The 23,037-nt window shown below is 39.5% G+C and overlaps 1 protein-coding gene, 1 non-coding gene and 2 pseudogenes across 2 annotated transcripts in view; 1 reads left to right on the top strand and 3 right to left on the bottom strand.

The window, feature by feature from the left end:
• Positions 1-23,037, top strand: part of GLG1 (golgi glycoprotein 1) — a 122,602-nt gene that overhangs the window by 16,399 nt on the left and 83,166 nt on the right. The window lies entirely within an intron of this gene.
• LOC122691495 lies at positions 2,597-3,421 on the bottom strand (annotated as a pseudogene).
• On the bottom strand, positions 10,360-21,970 carry LOC122690436 (annotated as a pseudogene).
• On the bottom strand, positions 14,504-14,612 carry LOC122692918. Its single transcript, XR_006340731.1, has one exon. It is a non-coding gene; the product is annotated as a U6 spliceosomal RNA (small nuclear RNA).

Here is a 23,037-nt window from a genome sequence, read left to right as displayed (position 1 = left end):
TTTGTGGTAAGGTGGGAGAGGGATAAATTACAAATTTGATACTAACCGATACACACTACTGTATATAAAATAAACAGCAAGGAACTACTGTAAAGCACATGGAACTATCTTTAGTGCCTTGTAGTAACCTCTCATGGAGAAGAATCTGAAAGATAAATGTATACTAAATTTTGTTTTCAAAAAGGATTCAATAACTGAATCCTTTGTGTATATCTGAGACATTGTACCCATCTGTACTTCAGTTTTAAACGCTGTGGTAAAAGTCTTACTGTCTTCTTGAGTTTAGATGTGGTGTGAGGACAGGACTGTTTTATAAAGTTGAAGGAGTGTTACTGCTAAGATTTTTTTTTAAATTGCGTTTAATCATGAGCTGAGGTCCACTTAATTCTCTCTAAGCACTGTATTTAGCAAGACATTGTGATAGCCTTCCCTTTCCTCCAAGACTTGGGTCCCATTTACTTGGGGTTTTCTAGCAGTGAAGTACCTGTCTACCTATTTGTTCAACTGTCTGTACTTTTTCTTTCCTTTCCTTTAAAAAAAAAAATATATATTTATTTTTTAACTGAAGGATAATTGCTTTACACAATTTTGTTGTTTTCTGTCAAATATCAACATTAATTAGCCATAGGTATACATATGTTTTCTGTTTAAAATATTGATTTATTAATGACTTATTTGACTGTGTAGGGTCTTAGTTGTGGCATGAAGGAACTTTAGTTGCAGCATGCAAACTCTTAGTTGTGGCGTGGGATCTAATTCCCTGACCAAGGATCAAACCGGGGCCCCTGCATTGGGAACGCAAAGTATTAGCCACTGGACCACTGGAGAAGTCCTTTCTTTTCTTTTTGAATGTTTTAAGAATAGTTTAAAAATAATTAGCAATTTGTGGGACTTCCTTGGTGTTCCAGTGGTTAAAAATCCGCCTTCCAGTGCAGGGGATGCCCATTTGATTCCTGGCCAGGGAACTAGGATTCCACACGTCTCGAGCAACTAAGTCCTAGCACAGCGACTACTGAGCCCACATTATCACAACTAGGGAAGCCTGCACCCGCAAGAAAGACCCAGTGCAGCCAAAAATAAATAATAGTTTTAAAAATAATTAGCAATCTGTCGTTCCATAAGGCCAGGTATACTAAATTTTGTTTTCAATTGTTATCACCTTTGAAAACCAAATATCCTGAACGTGTTGTTAGAAGGCATTAATCGGCATATGTATGAACTATAAGATAAAATGTGAAATTATAATAACAGGGACAAGCAGTCCTTAAAATTATCCTTTCAATTAAAAATGAAGTCTTTAGAGTGTTTCAGTTTAGTTCAGTCACACATTGATGTCTGACTTTTTGAGACCCCATGGTCTGCAGCATGCCAGGCTTCCCTGTCCATCACCAGTGTCCATCGAGTCGGTGATGCCATCCAGCCATCTCATCCTCTGTCGTCCCCTTCTCCCCCTGCCTTCAGTCTTTCCCAGCATCAGGGTCTTTTCCAGTGAGTCAGTTCTTCTCATCAGGTGGCTAAAGTATTAGAGCTTCAGCATCAGTCCTTCCAGTGAATATTCAGGACTGATTTCCTTTAAGATTCGCTGGTTTGATCACCTTGCAGTCCAAGGGACTCTCAAGAGTCTTCTCCAACATTTTTATCTTATCACTATTGTTGTTAGATAGTCCTTGTAATGAATTGAATTCGATTCTGGTCAGTTGTAGCAGACAACATTTCTTCTGTATCCTCCGGAGAAAAAGGCTCACCTTCTTTAGTCCTTTGCTTGATCAGTTCTTCCTTAGAAAGAAACCCGTGTTTAGCTGGATCTAATACCTCAAAAGCATGAAGAAGGATATCTTCCAAAATTGGTCTGTATCTTTTTTCCAGTCATCACTTCAGTCATCAGTGAAATGATGAAACATGACTTTGGTCATCACTGAAAGAAAATTTTCAAATTGAATGTAACCAGTGGGGGTTCTTCTTGCATCTCTGTCCTCAGATTGGGTAGCTCTTCTTCACCGGGGGCAGCATCATAATGACTTGATAATTGTTCCGATCTCTCTGTACCTTCCCTGTGTTCCCGACTTGTTCAGTCTATGCTTTTTCTGATTCAGGGGTATTCTAATAATGCCCTTTTTCAGTTCAGGAAGTTCTTTGTATTGAAACATTCGTAAACCTTGCAGGCATGGGATTAAATCACTTAGAAGTGTTATAAGTTTTGAAAATAAAGAATCTTGAAAGTTTGTTAATATTTTGTTCTGTGTGGCTCTTGCTATAAATGATGTGAATAATCTGTCTTGTACTTGCCATTAGAAAATCCAGTTTAAATAATTGGACCTAAATTAGAAGAGAAACTAAGGCACTTTCTTGTATTACATAACTATTTCATAACAATTTGAATATCATATCATAGCATATTATGGTTGACTTTTTTCTTATTTTTAGGTACATGTTTTGTAAATTTTATTTTGTACAGAAATTATCCCTTGAAAAAGAAACTTGAAGTTTCTTAATGGGGTATATGATTTTAATACATTTTTCCTAATGTTGAACCAGAGTTTGTTTGTTCTTTTAGTTGGCTAAATTTATTTGCTGTAATTTTATTTATTTTTTTTTTGTTTCAATTGTTTATTAATGGACCAAATTACAAAAATAATCCTAGTAGATACCTTAGTTCATCCTTCTAATAAGCCTGTTGATCTGGTCTTCCCTGTTGCCAGCATCTCCACCTTCTACAAAATCGGTGGTCTTTTTCTTCATTCCACCTCGTGGAGAAGACAATTTAAAGGGCCACAGGAAGTTGTTTGCTTCTTTGAAACGTTTTCCAGCGGTATAGATCTCATGAATCAGATCCTCCATGCAGATGATTCCGTATTTCCCAAGAGATCGAGCAATCAATGCGTTGTCTGTCAGGGCGATTCGCTTTTTGTTGATTTTGCCATAACCACGCTTGTAGATCAGTTCATTTACAGACTTAAGATTTGGGTACCCCCATGCAATGGATGGCTCCACAATTCTCAGCATGTTAATTGATGCCTTGTTGAGCTTCACAAAGGTGTCATTGAAGATCTGCCGGAGGCGAAGGAGCTGCAGCACCTTTCGAACCTTCAGGCTCACACCGTTGATGCCTCTGATCCTGATGACAAATGCGGATTTGGGTTCCGCCGGTACATAGAAGTTGCCGGCTTTTCGTGCCATCCTAGCTGTTCGAATTTCACTTCTGTACATCTGCCTGTATTCCTTGTGATAATGCTTAGCTTCTTCATAAATAAGCTTCCTCCTTGCCTTTCGAAGCATCTTTTGGGCAAACTTCTTTCTCAGGAGCTTGATCTTAAGCTCTGCAAAATTCTTTCGCTTTTTCTTTTTTTTTTTTCTTTCACTTTTTCTTAAGGGTTTCTGGCACAGAAAGAATCTTCTTTTTCTTCTTTTCTGCACCCTCCATGGTTCCAGCCGGGAAAGAGGAAGTTGGCGCATGCGCGCTTGCTGTAGTTTTATTTTAAACTTCTGAATCTGTGAGCATTAGAATTTAAGGACAAATTTATAAAATGCAACTGCCTGAAGTTCTAATTGATAAGAATGTTACAAATAATAGTATTAATCATACCTTGTAGGAAACACCCTAAGAGTTTGTAAATGTATTGCCAAAAAACTTGGTTAATGTGTGGCATTTGTGACGCAACTAATAGTAACATTTTCAAGGTAATATTACTGGTGGAGGTCTGCAAGGAACTTAGAATGAAGAATTAGTCAGTGTTTTTCAGAGCCATGGCCAGCGAGACATTTGCCCTGAGCAACTTGCATTATTTGTTCTTGGCATTTTGAGCTCTTCAGTGAAATGTCTGCATTAGCTTAGATTTGTTTTTAAGGAAAGTAGGAAGTCATTGAAAATTCTTGGGTAGAGAATAAAATAGTTAAGGAAATTATTTTTGTGAATGTGGAGAGAGCTTATTGAATAAGTTGTGTTTATCATTAAACTGTGAACCACAGTGGACTAGTAGCAGTGGAGATAGCAATGGGATTGAAGGGAGACTCATTACTTAGGAGAAATTGGGAGTGCTTTTGTTCATTCATTTGCCAGATATTGGATAACTGTTATTTACTACATGTCTGAAATTTAATGGTAGGTGCTGGGAACTTGAGGATTATTATATAGCTCACCTCCCATTCCAGAAAGGCATGGTCCTTGTTCTCATGGGGCTTACCGTCTAGTGGAGGAGATAGCCGTTAAAGAATCACAAAATAAATGGAAAATTATAGGTACGATAAAAACTTTGAAAGAGAGCTACATGTACATTTTGCTAATCAGAGAATCTGGAAATATTTTCCTGAGAAAATGATGACTGAGCTGAAGGAACAGTAGAATTTAACCAAGTGGAGAGAGGTTAAAGTCTTTAACTGTTAGGCTCCCTCCAAAATTACGTAATTCTTAGCTGGTGTTGAATTTGAAATGACAGCCAGGCATTTCAAGCAATTTCCAGTAAGAGGGTGTAAATTTGGAAATAGATCTTGAGCTGAATCTAAATTTTAGTTACTCAGTTTAAAAAAGCTATAGTTGGAGGTATGAAAATGGTTGAGCCCTCTTAAAGAATGTATAAATAGAGTATGGTTCCAAGGACTGAGCCCTGGGGAATGCTCACAATTGAGGGTTGGGAAGAGGCTTGTTGAGAGAATTAGAGGGAACAGAAGGAATGGTTGAGAGTTAAAAGAAGATTTAGAAGAGTTTTTAATTGTGGAAGCCAAGGAGGAGAATTTTAGTTGTGGGAACCGAGGAAAGGGACATTCATAAGGAGGTGGTAGTAGTCACTAGGGTAAATAGAACACAGTGAAGGTTTAATGACGAGAAAGGAGCATGGGTTTTTTGTGAAGCAGAGATAGATTCTGTAGAACCCGGAGTTTGGACTATCTGAAACTCTATTAGTCTGTTTCAGAAGTTTGATAGTGACAGGTGAGAGTATCTGGAAGAGAGGGCGTCTCAGTTAAATAAATATTTTTCAAGGTTAAGGAAATTCTTTTCAGTTTAAAGGCAAAGAGAAAGGAGCCAGTAGAAGGTGAAAGAGAGGAGATGCTGGCGAGGAAGAAGGTGACTATAAATGCTCATGAAGAATGAAAGGAGAAGGAGAATAAAATCAATTTGGTGTCAGAAAACATGATTTGTAATTTTTTGGAGAACTTAAAGGCTATAACTCTGAATTTCACAGAATTTACCAGTTACCATGAAAGTTCCTCATTTAGGTTTAACTTACGTCCCACAGAGTAAAGGTTATTTTGCTTTTCTTCTTTTTTCCTTCTGCAGAACTGTTTCCTTCTTAAGTTAAATTTCAGTGAAAGTAGATAGAGATGTTATCCCTACTGTCCAAAATAATTATGTAGTCACTTACTGAATAGTCATCATGTTGTTTAGTATATTGCAAGGTAGTTTTGAGGTGGAGCCAAACATCGGGGGCTTTGTGCCCCACAAATAATGTTTAGTCAACCTGAGTTGCCTGTAGGAAAGGAGACAAACAGTGGTATATATGCCATTCTGGAATAGATCCAGAACAGTTGGGAAAAACACCATAAGTAGCTCCTGTAAAGAATTACAGCTTTAAGAATACAAAACGTCAGGATCGCCAAGAGGGAGCCTCCTCTGTTGCGCTAGCAGTGTCTCAGGACGCCGCGCAGCGCCGGAACCCTCTCAGGCCGTCAGCCGACTGCGCGTCTGTGGTGGCCCCTGGCCCCTCAGTCTCCGGGCGTGTGCCCACTCACAGCAGCCCGGCTGTTGCAGGCCCGCGAGCCCAGTGCCTCTTGGAGTGCTCAGTGAGTCCCGGATGAAGAGAGAAAGTAGCATTATATTGGCTATGAGTAATTAGAAACTTAATTGTTTTAAGCTTCTCTGTACTAATGCAAACAAGGAGTATCTGATTTTTGTACTGTTTGTTTTCAACCTTGGCATCTACCAAACTGCTTGTTTTTTTGTTGTACCAGTTCAATGTACAAGTTCAAAAACAACCCCAAACTGTGCCATCCACTTTTCCCCAGTTTTTATTGTGGTAAAATATACATAACATAGAATTTACCACTTAAAACATTTTTTTTAGATCTGCAGTTCAAAATGAATTGTCTTCACATTCTGAAACCATCACCAGTGTCTGTCTCCAGAACTTTTCATCATCCAAGTGACGCTGCAGCTGTTAAACACTAACTATCCACTCTCCCTCTCCCCAGCCCCTGCACCCCCATTCTGTTTTCTGTCTCTGAATTTGACTCCTCTAGTACCTCGTATAAGTGGAGTCATACAGTATTTGCGGAGAAGGCACCCCACTCCAGTGCTCTTGCCTGGAAAATCTCATGGGCAGAGGAGCCTGGTAGGCTGCAGTCCATGGGGTCGCTGACAGTCGGACACGACTCAGCGACTTCATTTTCACTTTTCACTTTCGTGCATTGGAGAAGGAAATGGCAACCCACTCCAATGTTCTTGCCTGGAGAATCCCAGGGATGGGGGAGCCTGGTGGGCTGCCGTCTATGGGGTCGCACAGAGTCAGACATGACTGAAGCGACTTAGCAGCAGCAGCAGCATACAGTATTTGTCCTTTTGTGTCTGGCCTATTTCACTTAGTGTTTTCAAGTTTCATTCATGTTGTAGCATGTGTCAAAATTGCCCTTTTTAAAGCTGAATAATATTTGTATGTCCAGACGATGTTTTATTTATCCATTCAGCCATCAATCAACTTGAATTGCTTCCACCTTTTGGCTCTTGTGAATAATGCTGCAATGAACATAGGTTTACAAGTATCTGAGACTCTGTTTTCAGTTCTTTTGGCTTAGAATTGCTGGATCGTATGATAATTCTATTTTTTGAGGTATGGCCATACTATTTTCTGCAGCGGCTGCCACCAATTTACATTCCCATCAGCAGTGGACAAAGTTCTAGTTTGTTCACATCTTCTCCCACACTTGTTTGTGTACTTGTTTATTACATTATTATTTTGGCCACATCGCAGATCTTATGGGATCCTGGTTCCTCCACCAGGCTTGTACCTGGGCCGCAGCAGTGAAAGTGAGTCCTAACCACTGGATCACCAGAGACTTTCCTATTTTTTAATTTTTAAAATTATACATAAATATATATATGTGTGTGTTTGTGTGTGTGTGTGTGTGTATTTTGCCATGCTGTGCAGCATGTGGGGTCTTAGTTCCCTGAGCAGGGGTTGAACCCACATTCTCTGCATTGTAAGTATGGAGTCTTAACCACTGAACCTCCAGGGAAGTCCTAAAAATAATATTCTAATGGATGTGAAGTGATATTGTGCTTTTGATTTACATTTCCCTGATTTTTCACTGATGTTGAGCATCTTCATGTGCTTATTGGCCATTTGTATTCCGCCTTTGGAGAAATGTCTACTCAAGTCCTTTGGCCTTTTTTTAGTCAGGTTGCATTTTGTTGTTGAATTGTAGGAGTTCTTTATGAATTCCCAATATTAAACTCATGTCAGGTTAGCAGACATTTTCTCCTATCACATGGGTTGCTTTTTCACTCTGTCAGTTGTGTCCTTTGATGCACAGAAGTTTTTTATTTCGATGAAGTGTTGTTTATCTATTTTTTTCTTTCATTTGTACTTTTGCCGACATATCCAAGAAATCTTTGCCAAATTCCACATCGCAAAGTATTTCCCCTATGCTTTCTTTTAAGAGTTTTATAGTTTTAGCTCTTAAATTTAGGTCTCTGCTCCATTTTGAGTTAATTTTGTACATGCTGTAGGATAAGGGATCCAACTTTAGTCTTTTGCGTGAGGATGTTAAATTTTTCCAACATTATGTGTTGAAAGGCTGTCCTTTTCCCGTTGAATGATCTTGGTACCCTTGTTGAAAACCATTTGACCAAATATGCTAAGGTTCATTTCTGTGCACACCAGTGTGATTGTCAATAACAGTTTCTGGGCTTCTGCTCCTGGGCTTTAGCTTCCAGTAAACTGTGGTTTCCTGTTTTCACCACCTCCAGTTTTGGGACAGGGGTTTGCCCTGTGACTTCAGGTCTGGTGGATTTCAGAAGAGTTGTTGATTTTCAGTTTGTTCAGCTTTTTTCTCATTGTGAGGATGGGAATGATGATTTCCAGGCTCTCTCCCTGTCAGACCAGAAACCAGAAGTTTTCTAGGCTCATCTTGTACTTTTTCAGTCCCAGACCTGGAATCAACCACTTCTGTAAGGAACTTTTGTTTCTTTTTTGTGGAGAATGGTCTTTAGAAGTCAAGGTCTGGATGCTGGATGTGCTCATTGCTACTCAGGTGTCACTGCTTCAGCAGACAGAGCCAGAAGATGTGTGTGTGCATTTATATACATGCATGCGTATAGATGTATGCACACACATGTACACAGAGGTATATGTATGCGCACACGTGTGTGTATACAGACATCTCTTCATGTCTATGTGTACATACATAAGTCAACACATTCAAAGTTGATTTAGATTCATATTGATGCCTTCTGTACCACAAGGTTCATTTTAGCTTTTTCCCTTTCCATATTTATAATTCCCTTTTATGACAGTGTAAAACTTAGTTCTTTCTACAAATTATTTGATTGCTGAATCATATAAGACACTGAAATAGTTTCAGAATGCTAAAACTATGTCATTATGAGAAAGCAAACCCACTAACCAGGGTTCAGTATTTGTTTGTAGCTCTTTTTGTCATTGGACTGAAGCTATAAAGTCAATAAGCAACCCAAGTGAATCCTCCCTCCTCCGTTTCCCTTCTCCTATGGTTATGCTAGTTCATTTGAAATCCAGTTAGGTTCATTTGCTTTTCTTTGGATTGCATTTTTGCCTCCCCTCATTCTTATTTTTAAAATTTTGAGTCAGTAAAAACATGGTTCTAGAATTGCTTCCCTGCTACACCTTGTACCCCATTCGCATCCTCCCACCCTTTCCTTCCCATTGCTGGAGTAGCCAGTCTCAGTTTTTAGTTTATACTTTGTATATATCAATTCATAGCAGTCTTCCTTAGTTTATTCAGCCACTCTCCTGTGCTTGAGTGTTTCTTTCCTGGACTTTGCGGTTATGAGCAATACTGCAGTGAATAGTCTTGTACTTAGGTAGTTTCAACTTCCCAGGTGGCACAGTGGTAATCCGCCTGCCAGTGCAGGAGACACAGGTTTGATCCCTGGGTCAGGAAGGTCGCCTGGAGAGGGAAAGGACAACCTGCTCCAGTATTCTTCCCTGGAAAGTTCCATGGAGAGGAGCCTGTTGGGCTACAGTCCACGGGGTCGCAAAGAGTTGGCTGAGGGACTCAGCACACACACATACGTCGTTTCTTATTGTTGGAGATAATATTCCTGCAAGTGCAGTATTGTTGGCTTTTGTTGTTGCACCAACAGCATATAAGTTCAAAACAAACTAAACATCTCTGAAGTTTTGTACATTTTGTTGTTCACAAACATTAGTTGATCTCTTCAAAAATCTCTTAATAAAGGACTTGCCAGGTACTACTACAGGGTGATGTGACCTGACAGAAAAATCTCTCGCCTAACTGAATTGTTCTACAAGTGAGCATGGTAAAGTAAAACAGGAAACATCTCCTTATCTCAGATTGGTTAGCTGCTTGCTTCTAAGTCACAAAACATTGTATATGCTTCATAATTATTTTTCTTAATTAGTAATTCTTAGTTGGAATTTTTTGGAAAAGATTATATCATGTACATCTCTGCAAATGATGTGAATGAAGTACAGGCCTGTCACTCGTTAGAAAAAAGAGCTAAACAAAATTTATTAACTGTACTTATAATTTGACAAAATGGTCCCTGATTAAAAAACAAACAGAAACCTCATTGAATTTATTCTTAGTGTGGTTTGCTTCTCATGGACTTCCTATGATGAACGGTTGCTTTTCTCTTACCCCACCCTTGGATCTCTCATTTTCCTGGTAGCCCAGAAAAACCTCACTGGGATTTGTTCTTTTTTTTTTTTTTTTTTTTTGGCTGCACCATGCAGCATGTGGGCTCTTGGTTCCCTGACCGAGGATCAAGCCCGTGTCCCCTGCTTTGGGAGAATGGAGTCTTAACCACTGGGCCACCAGGGAAGTCCCTGGGATTTGTTCTTGATCCCATTTAAAGCAACGTTTTCAATTTAGTTGTTTGATTTAGCATCTTTATAGCTTTTTAGGATTTACATACGTGTTTGGAACAGTGGTGCAGCATAAGATTCAACTATTCTGGAAGATCTCTTGAGTTTTTAAAACAATTTATGCATTTGCTATCTCAAACCTGGTATAGTATTGCTATTCAGCATTCCTGGGGCAGCCTCGAATACTCTGATTTAGGATACCAACTCATTTATGTGGATTATTAAGACCTGTGCTGTGCTGTTTGCTTATTGCTCAGTTGTGACCAACTCTTTGTGACCACATGGACTGTAGCCCACCCACCAGGTTCCTCTGTCCTTAGGAATTCTCCAGGCAAGAACACTGGAGTGGGTTGCCATTTGCTCCGCCAGGGGATCTTCGCAACCCAGGGATCGAACCCAGGTCTCCCGTCATTGCAGGCAGATTCTTTACCATCTCAGCCACCTGGGAAGCCCTTATTAAGGGCTGGCTCTTCAATGCAGAACTTTCAGGACACATTTACCTGTTTTCAGCTAGTTAAAGATAACTGAAATGCCTCCTTAGACTATGTTATCTTGGAAAAACATTGTTTTAGAGATCTTTTCGTAAATCTTGTCTTAGCTGGATGATTCAGGATAATCCCTGCAAACAGTATTTTGGGGGAGTTAAAGCAGTACCAGCATCTCTGGACCGGATAGCTTTCTGTGTATCCCGAAGCACAGCAGAGTAGAATAGGAGTGCATCTCCAGAAAGCTCTCCCCTGCTCGCATCGATGCCTGTGTCCTGGCAGGCATGCGCATTTTGTCTCTTCCCCTTCTTTTTTTATTCAGTAGTACATACAGAGTTTTAATATATAAAAATTAAGATCAGAGTACAACCAAGTTTATAATGTAGAACTGTTAAATCCTATTTTAGCTTTCCCTACTTTGAACTGTTTTTAGTTCTTGTATTCTTGTATTTATCTGATTTTTAATTAGAATACCTAGGTTCTTTTTTTGTTAGACGTTGTCTATTGATTTCTTACAAACGACTTATATTTAGTTCTCATAAAACACAACTGTATTTGCTCTGAAGCTGGACTTTGTAGAGCGTGGACTCCTGCAGAGCAGACTGTGCTGCGCCACAGACAGGACCCATGCGAGGCAGTGGCTTTGGGATTGCGGCATTATTTGGCCAAGTCCTGCGGAAAGCTTTTACCTACTCTAGTGAGATCAATTTTGGTCTATTTCCTTCTTGTCTCAGGCTCATTTATCAATCCTGAGTAATCAACAAACAGTTTTTTAAAAAAGAGATCAAATTCATTGCTGCTTAGGTCTGATTAGTTAAAAACAAACAAACAAAAACCAAACGAATGAAAAGAACCTACAAAGCCCCACAAAATTATGTCTTACTCATTTTTTTTTAGCTTTAACAGAGAATGGGGAGCAAGTTTAGGTCATGGCTATAAGAATGTTTTAGTGTGAGGTCAGAATACTTCAAGCAAATTATTGATTCTCCCCTTTGTGTTTTATAATGTTCACTTTTGTTTTTCTGTTATGGATTACAGTCTTTTAGAAAGCTATGCTTCTTTTGCATTTCTGGGTCCACAGTCATGGCCAGTATTAACTCTGCAGAGTTCTTTTGTTAAAAGACATTTTTAGAACCTGCTTTTTGGTGTTGATTTCCTTTGTGATTCAAACAGTATCAGGATAGATTTACTTGTGTGGGTCTGGTTCTTAAATTTGGAAAAGTTTTACCTGTTGAAAAAAAATTGCACAATGTGAAAGTTGGGAGTTAAATTTTAACTTACTTGGTAGGCAAAATGAGGGCTGCTGCCTGGGAGACAGCGTTTCAGATAGCTCTGAGAAACCCCTCCGAGGAGGCGAGGGGAGGAGCTAGGATATATAGGAGTTCTGCAACAAAAGGCAGGCGGAACAGTAAAAGGTTACTGCTAAAAAAAGAAGCCAGATAGTCAAGTTTAGGAATTCAGTGCTTTTCTATGTATGGGAAGATGAGAGTCTGGGCTCACTGATCGTTCCTTTGACATGCACCTCACCACGCTGGGGCCAGGATCTGTGTTTTCATTTGCTGAGTTTCCCTGGGGCTCACCTTAGGGAGTGACTGCAGTCTGATGGCTCTCAGAGGGCAGGTACCCTTTTTCCTTCCTGAGTTTCCTCAGGGCTCGGCAGCTCATGCTGATGACTTTGACATCTTTGTTTACTGATATGGCAGGACATACATACTTCATTTCTTGAACTATTCCATTTCTTATACTCTACATAGGAAGAGCTTAGGGTACACGTCTGGATCATTTGACAGACATCTCCTGAATTGGCATCCAGTTTCTAAGTTTCTCTTAATAGCTACTGAAAACACTATTTGTATAAAACTCAGCAGTAAATTTATTTACCCTTTGATAAGCTGGTATATTAGGCAGCACAAATACAAAAACTCTTGCCTTAGGCTTAGCTTTTTAGTAGTCCTGGAGACTTAATTCTCCTTCTTGATGGTTATCAGAACCTCCGTAGGCTTTGGTATCAGCAAAAGAAAACTAGGATGATCCTTTGAAAGTTATTTTTGTGTGTTTATATTGAAGCCCAGGTTTATGGAGAGTAGGGTCCCATGTATAAAGTATGATAAGTCATTGGAAAAAAATGATTTGCCCTCACTAAGATCTTAATGTCTGTTTTTCTAAATTAGAATCAGTACATGACTTCCTCCAAAAAATAAAAATAGAATATGTCTTCAGGTACTCATTCAGGATCATGAGTAAACCTTGTCAAAGTTTACATTTTAAGTGAAAAATGTAACCTTCAGTAAGGTTCTTTGCTTTTTCGGCTTAGCAGGTCTTGTTAAAGCATTACCAAATAGCTATTAAATTAAGATCTAGAGTAGATTAGTTCTCTAATTTCTTCACAGCCTTGTCTTTTGAAGCACCTATTCATGCTCATTAGTATCTTAGACTGAAGATTGCAAACTACAGCCCGTGGCCCAAATCCAGCCCACAACCTGGTTTTGTGTCTCTGGAGGTAAGAGTTGTCTTTCCAGTTTTCAAAAGGTTAAAAGAAGACACTACACGATTGTGGAGGTTGTTTGTACAGCAAAACCTCAAATACTGTGTGTCTCTTCACAGAACATGCAGAACGTTTTCTCATTGTTCAGTATATCACGTGTGTATTACTCTGTGCATTTATTTTTGGCTGTGCAGGGTCTCTGTTGCCGAACTCAGGCTGTCTAGCTGTGGCCAGCGGGGGCCCAGTAGTCTTTGCCTACTTCATAGAGTGTGTTATTTCTTTGAGGCTGTATTTTGATGTTAAATTGGGTGGTGTGGTTGGTTTGGTTGGGAGTTTGAATAGAAAAGTTTTAAAGAATTTTAGAAGAAAAAAATTTGGTTATAATGCTTTGTCACTTATCATATTTTATTGAATCTAAAACATATTTTTCACCTTAACATTTAGAAAATACTTTTATTTATTTATTTGGCTGTGCTGGGTCTTAGTTGCACCATGCGGGCTCTTTTGGTTGTGTTTCGTGGAGCCTGGTTCCCTGACCAGGGATTGAACCCCGGCTCTCTGTATTGGAGTCTTAGCCACTGGGCCACCAGGGAAGTTCCTTACCTTAACGTTTTGGAAATCACATGTATCTTAAATTTTATGACAAAATTATAGTTGGCAGTGCCCCCCCCCCAGTGGTAAATAAAATAATAAAATCAATAAAGCATGGTTCATCTATTCTATTCATTTACATTATTTGTTAGGTGCACTGTTTTCTTGTTCCTTATATTGATTCCACCCCTTCTTATTTGGATATTGCAGCCAAACTCATTATTTTGGAAATCTTTAATCCTTTAAAGATTGAAGATCTAAAATCCTTTAAAGGATTTATTTGGGGGTTTATTTTAATTCTGAGATTTGTAATATAAGTTAGACAATAAGTGTGCATGCGTGCTCAGTCGTGTCCCACTCTTTGTGACCTCATGGACTGTAGCCTGCCACTCTCCTCTTGACATGGGTTTTTCCAGGCAGTAATACTGGAGTGAGTTGTCATTTCCTTCTCCAGGGGATCTTCCCGTCCCAGATATCGAACCCACCTCTCTTGCATTGGCAGGCAGATTCTTTCGCACTGTACCAACTAGGAAGATAATAAGCACCATCATCCATATTTAGTAACAGAACAATTTAAGAAAATGAGCAGTTAACAGTTTGAGTAGCCCAGTATCCTGATTTGCTGCTGTCTGTTAACAAATGGCCTGCAGCCTGGTCTTCTGTGTTAGTTACAATTTTGCTGAATATACTGTAGAATATACTGTAGAATAACCAGAAAACCAATTTAGCTTTAGCCTGACTTGAGGTTTTCTTGGGTGTTTGCAGCTGAGAAGTACCTGTGAGTTCATAGTAGTATTCTGTTGATGGGAAATGTTGAATAATTAGAAATTATATACTAATTGTTATTTAGGCCTTTTTTTTTTTTTTAAAATATGGAACGCTTCACGAATTTGCGTGTCATCCTTGCGCAGGGGCCATGCTAATCTTCTCTGTATCGTTCCAGTTTTTTAGTATATGTGCTGCCGAAGCGAGCACTATTTAGGCCTTTTTACATCCAAAAGTAAGCCACTTTGTATTACAGAGACAATACATTTTTTAAAACCTTATATGTTAGTGCAGAGTCACAAGTCAGTAACTTCAAAAAAGGCAAGCCAAGTAAAAAGGGGAGGAAGGTGGGGATTAATGCCAACAATAAATATGCAGATGTAAGCTTTTTAATTTGTCAGTGATTCTAAACCCTAGTTGTACCTAGGATGATTTTTAAAAAATACCCAGAAGTCTCACATAAATAAATCATAATGTTTGGAATTGGTTGCTGGCAAGGATACTATTACTATGTATTATAGAAGCAAAATTGTTATAGATTTACCTGTAGTGCTTTGTTTCCTCCTCAGTACTTCTTACATCTCTAAGGTTCCGTCTAGGACCACTTTCCTTCTGCCTACATTTAAAAAAAAAATATCTTCTAGTGAGAGTCTCCTGCTGACCAGCTGTCAGGTTTTGTTTGTTTAGAAATGTCTTTATTCTCCTACTCTTAAAAGATATTTTTGCTGGGTCTAGGTATCAATTATCTATTTCTGATATGTCTGAATGCCGAATTCCAAAGAATAGCAAGGAGAGATAAGAAAGCCTTCCTAAGTGATAAATGCAAAGAATTAGAGGAAAACAATAGAATGGGAAAGACTAGAGATCTCTTCATGAAAATTAGAGATACCAAGGGAATATTTCATGCAAAGATGGGCTCAATAAAGAACAGAAACAGTATTAACCTAACTGAAGCAAAAGATACTAAGAAGAGGTGGCAAGAATACACAGAAGAACTATACAAAAAAGATCTTCATGACCCAGATAATCACGATGGTGTGATCACTCACCTAGAGCCATCCTGGAGTGTGAAGTCAAGTGGGCCTTAGGAAGCATCACTATGAACAAAGCTAGTGGAGGTGATGGAATTCCAGTTGAGCTATTTCAAATCCTAAAAGATGATGCTGTAAAAGTGCTGCACTCAATATGCCAGCAAATTTGGAAAACTCAGCAGTGGCCTCAGGACTGGAAAAGGTCAGTTTTCATCCAATCCCAAAGAAAGGCAATGCCAAAGAATGTTCAAACTACTGCACAATTGCACTCATCTCACACGCTGGTAAAGTAATGCTCAAAATTCCCCAAGCCAGGCTTCAGCAATACATGAACCGTGAACTTCCAGATGTTCAAGCTGGTTTTAGAAAAGGCAGAGGAACCAGAGATCAAACTGCCAACATCCATTTGATCATAGAAAAAGCAAGAAAGTTCCAGGAAAACATCACTTCTGCTTCTTTGACTATGCCAAAACTTTTGACTGTGTGGATCACAACAAACTGAAAAATTCTTTAAGAGATGGGAATACCAGACCACCTGACCTGCCTCCTGAGAAATCTGTATGCAGGTAAAGAAGCAACAGTTAGAACCAGATATGGAGCAACGGACTGGTTCCAAATTGGGAAAGGAGTTTGTCAAGGCTGTATATTGTCACCCTGCTTATTTAACTTATATGCAGAGTACATAATGCAAAATGCTGGGTTAGATGAATCACAAGCTGGAATCAAGATTGCAGGGAGAATTATTAATAACCTCAGATATGCAGATGACACCACCCTTATGGCAGAAAGTGAAGAAAAACTAAAGAGCCTCTTGATGAAAGTGAAAGGGGAGAGTGAAAAAACTGTCTTAAAACTCAACATTCAAAAGGTCATGGCATCCGGTCCCATCATTTCATGGCAAATAGATGGGAAACTGGAAACAGTGACAGACTTTATTTTCCTGGGCTCCAAAATCACTGCAGGTGGTGACTGCAGCCATGAAATTAGAAGATGCTTGCTCCTTGGAAGAAAAGCTATGGCCAACCTAAATAGCACACATATTAAAAAGCAGAGACATTACTTTGCCAACAAAGGTCCATTTAATCAAGGCTATGGTTTTTCCAGTGGTCATGTATGGATGTGAGAGTTGGACCATAAAGAAAGCTGAGCACTGAAGAATTGACGCTTTTGAACCGTGGTATTGGAGAAGACTCTTGAGAATCCCTTGTACTGCAAGGAGATCCAACCAGCCCATCCTAAAGGATTGAAGGCGGGAGAAGAAGGGGACGACAGAGGATGAGATGGTCGGATGGCATCACCAACTCAATGGACATGAGTTTGAGTAAGCTCCAGGAGTTGGTGATGGACAGGGAGGCCTGGTGTGCTGCAGTCTATAGGGTCGCAAAGAGTCGGACAGAAGTGAGCAACTGAACTGAAGTGAACTGAAATATTTCATTGACCAGAGCAAGTCAGATGGCCAAGCCCGCATTCCAAAGAATGGAGAGATTAGATTCCCTCTCTTGAGGACCTGTTGTATAGCACAGCAAATTCTATACTCAGTGATCTGTGGTGACCTAAGTGGGAAGGAACTCTAAAAACGAGGGGATATATGTGTACGTGTAACTGGTTCACTGTGCTTTATAGTAGAAACTAACACAACATTGTAAACCAGCTATACTCCAATTTAAAAAAAGACAAATGAGAAGGATTTGTGGCCTTAAAAAAATCAATCACAGTCTAGTATTTTAGCTTGGAATATTTTTTCTTGCAGCACATTTTCTTTCTACTGTTTTGGCTTTCACTGTTGCTGCTGAGCAGCTAGTTCCTATGGCTTCTTTACAGACTTTTTGTCTTTGTGTTCTCTTGTTCAGTATAAATGAAAATGTTTTGCAATGATGAATCAGAGTCAATCCTATTTTCAACAAGTTTCAGTTCAGTTCAGTTGCTTAGTCATGTCTGACTCTTTGCGACCCCATGAATCGCAGCACGCCAGGCCTCCCTGTCCATCACCAACTCCTGGAGTTTACTCACACTCATGTCCATCGAGTCGGTGATGCCATCCAGCCATCTCATCCTCTGTCAGAGGTATCAAATTTTCAAAACTATTACATTTTCATGATGCAAGTGCAAAAAAAAAATCAGAACCAATGAGAAGTTAGAATCTATTAAAGATGTTTTTGAAATCTGGAATCGTGGATATGTTCTAGGTTTGTGATTAACAGTTGATAGGCATCTGGGTATATGTATACCTTCAAATTCAGGAAAATATAGACTAAATATTTGGGCTTATTCTGTTAAAATGTATATTAAGATTTCTAATATAATTTTTCACTTTCTGATAGAATTTTCATTTCATTCTACCCTACATTATTCATAAAATATTTTCCATAAAGTATTTAATATAAAAATGATAAATGATCATTTTTTTCTATTATTCTAAAGGTTAGGGCTTCCCTGGTGATTCAGCTGGTAAAGAATCTGTCTGCGATGTGGGAGACCTGTGTTCGATTCCTGGGTTGGGAACCTCCCTTGGAGAAGGGAATAGCTACCCACCCCAGTATTCTGGCCCAGCAAATTCCATGAACTGTATAGTCCATGGGGTCGCGAAGCATTGGACACAACTGAGTGACTAACACTTTCACCTTCATTTTCATTTGTTACCTCTTTATTGTTTTTTAGAAGATTTTTTTTAAGAGGATTTTTATCTTCCAACATTTTTAGTTGTTTATAATTTGAGGATTGTTCCAAAAAATCTAGCCTACCATTACCAGAAATGGATTATACCCCTACATATTTTTTAAAGCTTTTTTATGTATGCTTGATTCAGGATACTATTGATCAAGCAGTAGCTTAATAGCTGGGAGCCATAGTTTACGAGGGGAAACGTAAGAGTCATTAAAGTCAAGTGTAGCATTTCAGTTTAAACATATACCCCTCCCCAACGAAACAAAATATTTTTATTATCTTTAGGGTTTTTGAGTTATAAGATATATTTGTGGCTCTAGGAAGTTGAGTGTTACCAGTGTAGAAATTCAGCCTTGGTGTGTTTTTAAAAAGTGGTTACCAAGACACTGATTGATGGCTGTTGCAGTGCCTGGATGACAGAAGATCACCCCACCCACCTCATACTCGGTGTGACATGCTTAGTGGAAACGTAACAGTAAAACATTTACGGCAACCCTATTTGGAAGGTAGCTTAAGGATATTTATTTTAGGGTTCAATTTTTTTATAGTGAGTCATTTTTCTAAGCTGCCTTATATATACACAGCAAAGCAGTAGTAATTTGACATTCTCTAGTCGAAATCTACAGATGAGATGTAAAAGAATTTGATGTAATTATTATGTTTCCTTCTACCAAAACCCACATTTTCTTCAGTTATTTTCTGTTGTATTTACAAGCTCTGTTGCTAAGGAAATGACAGTTTTTCTTGACACTTAACAAGTGCCTTTGTCTGTCACTCCTCTTTAAGAATGCGGTTTATGCGAGTTCCCTGGTCTAGTGGTTGGTGTTTTCACTGCCATGGCCTGGATTCAGTCCCTGGTTGGGGAGCTGAGACCCTGTAAACTGTACAGCATGACCAAAAAAAAAAAAAGAATGTGGTTTATAGTGTTGTTCTGGACTACACAAACTAGGAATTAAGGTATTTAAATACTGTACGAAGATCAAATATTTTGGTAACTTACAGTAGGCTGTTGCTGTGAGTCTTGGGTCTTGAGGTTAGTGGTCTCAAGTTAGACATGTTTTTTCTTGAACAGCAAAGCAAATGTTTTAGAGCAGTGTGTCAGAGACTTGGGAGAAGGTAAATCAAGCTCGTGTAATGGTGAACGGATGCTTAGTCGCTGGTACTTGTGTCTCTACTCATATTGTATAAATGACGCAGGTGATAGAAGAAATAAATTAATAAATGTAGTTGTGCTGTAAAAAGTGAGACTGTTGTCCCTTACGTGATTTAACTACTGTGCGCCTTGTAACATGCTCACGCATAGTACTTGGGTTTATTATAATTAAGGTCAACACTGATATTTTCCATTTTGCATAGTGAATTATGTCTAGTTTCATTGTCACCTGAGAAAGTCACGATAAAGTCAAACTGGAATTATTCCAAGTACTGAATAATCCAGAATGCTTTGAATGACAAAATTGAGTATGTTAGTATTTACCAGGCTGTAGATCTAGAACCATTGTTATGAAAACATAAGCACGTTCTCTTCCTGCACTTGTCTTTTTGTTTATTATTTTTTGTTTTCTCTCTTGGCTTTTGCATTCTTGTAGTAGTTGTAGCAGCAATTGCTACAAACCAACGGCAGCAAAATTCTGTTTCTTGGTTGGTTTTTGTCTTTAAGGAAACAAATTTGATGACTTCTTTCCAGAGCTAATTACATGTCATCAGCTTATGGGCCTTCCAGAGAGGTAGGCATTTTCTTTGCAATAGTTGCACAAAACCCTGATTTTGTTTGTTTTGCCGTGAATCTGTCTCTGAAATCCCCTCCAGTGTTTCGGTGCCCTACAGCTGTAGCCAGGGATCTGTTAACAGAATGTATTTAATACTGAGGGCTAAACTTAGTAGTTTGCCGTCTGCCTGTTAAAAAACAAATGAGACTAACAAATAAGCAGGTTAAAGTTTAGTAACTCTTGCAGGCCTTGTTGAAAAATGTAATTTAGGAGGCTGACAGATCCCATTGAGATTAAATAGATAATGCATATGAAAATGTGTCTTGTTACTTTTGGAAGATATAAGACAGAAGTTGCTGTTAATGTGCTTTGGAAGTAAACAGGCCCATGTGCCAGAATATTAAAAAAAAAAAAAAAAGTCTTAAAAGTACCATGTTCCTTTTTCCTATCTCCTTTAATTTCACTGGGTAACTTCATCGCGTTTAACGTATAGTGTACATAATACTACTATATTTCTTTAAAAAAAAAAAGAGAGACCTTTACTGTGCTGTCATTACAACTTTAAATAAACGTGGACTAGATTTTTTTTTTTTTTACCATCTATTTTTATTAGTTGGAGGCTAATTACTTTACAATATTGTAGTGGTTTTTGCCATATATTGACATGAATCAGCCATGGATTTACATGTGTTACCCATCCCTATCCCCCCTCCCGCCTCCCTCCCCACTCCATCCCTCTGGGTCTTCCCAGTGCACCAGCCCCAAGCACTTGTCTCATGCATCCCACCTGGGCTGGTGATCTGTTTCACCCTTGATAATATACATGTTTCGATGCTGTTCTCTCAAAACATCCCACCCTCGCCTTCTCCCACAGAGTCCAAAAGTCTGTTCTGTGCATCTGTGTCTCTTTTTCTGTTTTGCATATAGGGTTATCGTTACCATCTTTCTAAATTCCATATATATGCGTTAGTATTCTGTATTGGTCTTTATCTTTCTGGCTTACTTCACTCTGTATAATGGGCTCCAGTTTCATCCATCTCATTAGAACTGATTCAAATGTATTGTTTTTAATGGCTGAGTAATATTCTGTTGTGTATATGTACCACAGCTTCCTTATCCATTCGTCTGCTGATGGGCATCTAGGTTGCTTCCATGTCCTGGCTATTATAAACAGTGCTGCGATGAACATTGGGTGCACGTGTCTCTTTCAGTTCTGGTTTCCTCGGTGTGTATGCCCAGAAGTGGGATTGCTGGGTCATATGGCAGTTCTATTACGTGGACTAGATTAAAGAGTAGTAAGTTATTGTTTCTTTTGCCTCTATCAGAGTGAGATTTAAGTAAAAAGTATATGTTCCTCACTATGTCAGGAGTTGTGATTGTCTTGTAGTAACAGGAGGTCCTATCCACACGAGTGTTTTTGTTTTTTTTTAACACGAGTGTGGCAATTTATTGACCCAACATCATTTGTTCTAATGCTTCTTGTTGGCAGCTGCCGCCTGTCCAGCGATTCTGTCCAGATCTCTCTGTCCCTGAGGCGTCAGTTTGTGGCCCCCACCTTGGTCCTTTTCCACCATTTTCAGCCCCTCCAGGGCTTGGAGGACCCGCTGGGCCACGCCCTTGGAGCCTCTGCTGAAGTGGCTGGGCATGGTGCCGTTCCTCTGACGCCCCCCATAGATCTTGGCCATGGAGCCAACCCCAGCACCACCCCGGAGGTACAGGTGCCGTGCCGTGGAAGCAGCTCGTGTGTAGAACCAGTTCTCATCGTAGGGAGCACATTCTTTATGCTCCCTGTGGCCAGCTTGCCGGTGTCCACCCATTCAGGGACTTTCAGCTTCCCGGACTTTTTGAGGAAAGCTGCCCAAGCTCTGACGAACTCCTGCTGGTTTACGTCTTTTACAGTAACTCCAGGCACTGTGCGGCCTCTGCGCTGCCAGCCAGGGGAAAAAAGGCCCAAACGAGTTTAACGTAAAAAGAGAGTTGACTTCATATAACTGAAGATGAGGTATACCAGCTGGCTTTGGGCCTGAGTCGATCCGGGGCCCGTCCTCCCAGCTGGACCGGGTCCCCTGGTGCTGTGCACTGCTGGGCTGGCGTCCCGCACAGCCTCCCTGCGGCGGCAAGGTGGCCCAGGAGCCTCTCCCGGCACCTCCATCTGTGCTCGCATTGTCTGCACTTATTTTATTGTTTGTCATCATCCACGTCCCTGAACCACTGATGAACATTCCCGGGAGTTTTACTTCTGAGTGACCCAAATCAAAAACAGCCCTATGTCCTGGGAAACCGGTGTTTTGAACTCACTTCTTTCATTGGAATAAAGAGATACTTGTCAGTTTGCTTATTTCACATTTCAAAGAGTTGGCATTGTAAACTTTACTGCAGTCGTGGGGAGCCAGGCTGGAGCTGAAGGAGATTGCTTGCTACAGGTAATTGAACTTACTGTGTTCCTTCCACCGAAACTCAGAGCAGAGGAGATGAGGAGCAGGCGTGCAGCCTGGCGAGCGCACTGCTCCCTCTCGGTCAGAGGCAGGGCCAGGGTTCCATCACGACAACTGTAGGTCCTGGCTGTTTCTGAGAACGTTATAGTAAAGTTTTGGTGTTTCGCTGATTTAAAATTTTCAGTCTCTGTGCAATCATATTTCCATATATTAAAAATAAATTTAAACCTTTTCTAGTCAGAAGTGTTACTAACAATTTGTAAAAGCAAAGAAAAGTAAATGACATTTGGGTAAGTCACACTTTATTTTCTCAACAGAAGTAAGATGTGTCCCCTTTGTACCCCCTATCCTTTTTGCCACTGTTACCACCTTTTATTTCATATGTTAAAATAGTTGGAAAAGCTCCATCACAGTATCTCTAGCTCATAGGTCAAGAGATTGGATCCTTGTGGTACAGGATATGTAATTTTAGTCAAGATGTTCTCCTGTAGCAAATTCAAAACTCCAGATTTGAGGAGACCATTGAGGAGTCTGAAAGATTTCCTTGGATTCTTTTCTTGGACAGGGACATTTTCCTTTTCTTAGCTTCTTAGTTAGTTATAGTTTTGCAGCACCTAAAACGTTTTGTCCTCTGACATTTACATTCTTCCTGTATTATATATATATTTCATTCAAATCTCAGCAGTATGTATTGTTTAAAATAATTAACATTTAAATATTTCTATTGTTTCTTTAATTTTCTGCGGGATGTTTTTATTTTTCTAGCATGGTGACCAAACTGGTGAAGAAAAATTTT

This window comes from Cervus elaphus, chromosome 4, assembly GCF_910594005.1.
Source record: "Cervus elaphus chromosome 4, mCerEla1.1, whole genome shotgun sequence".
NCBI lineage: Eukaryota > Metazoa > Chordata > Mammalia > Artiodactyla > Cervidae > Cervus > Cervus elaphus.
The sequence above is the reverse complement of the archived record's forward strand: the minus strand, read 5'-3'. Positions and strand labels throughout refer to the sequence as shown.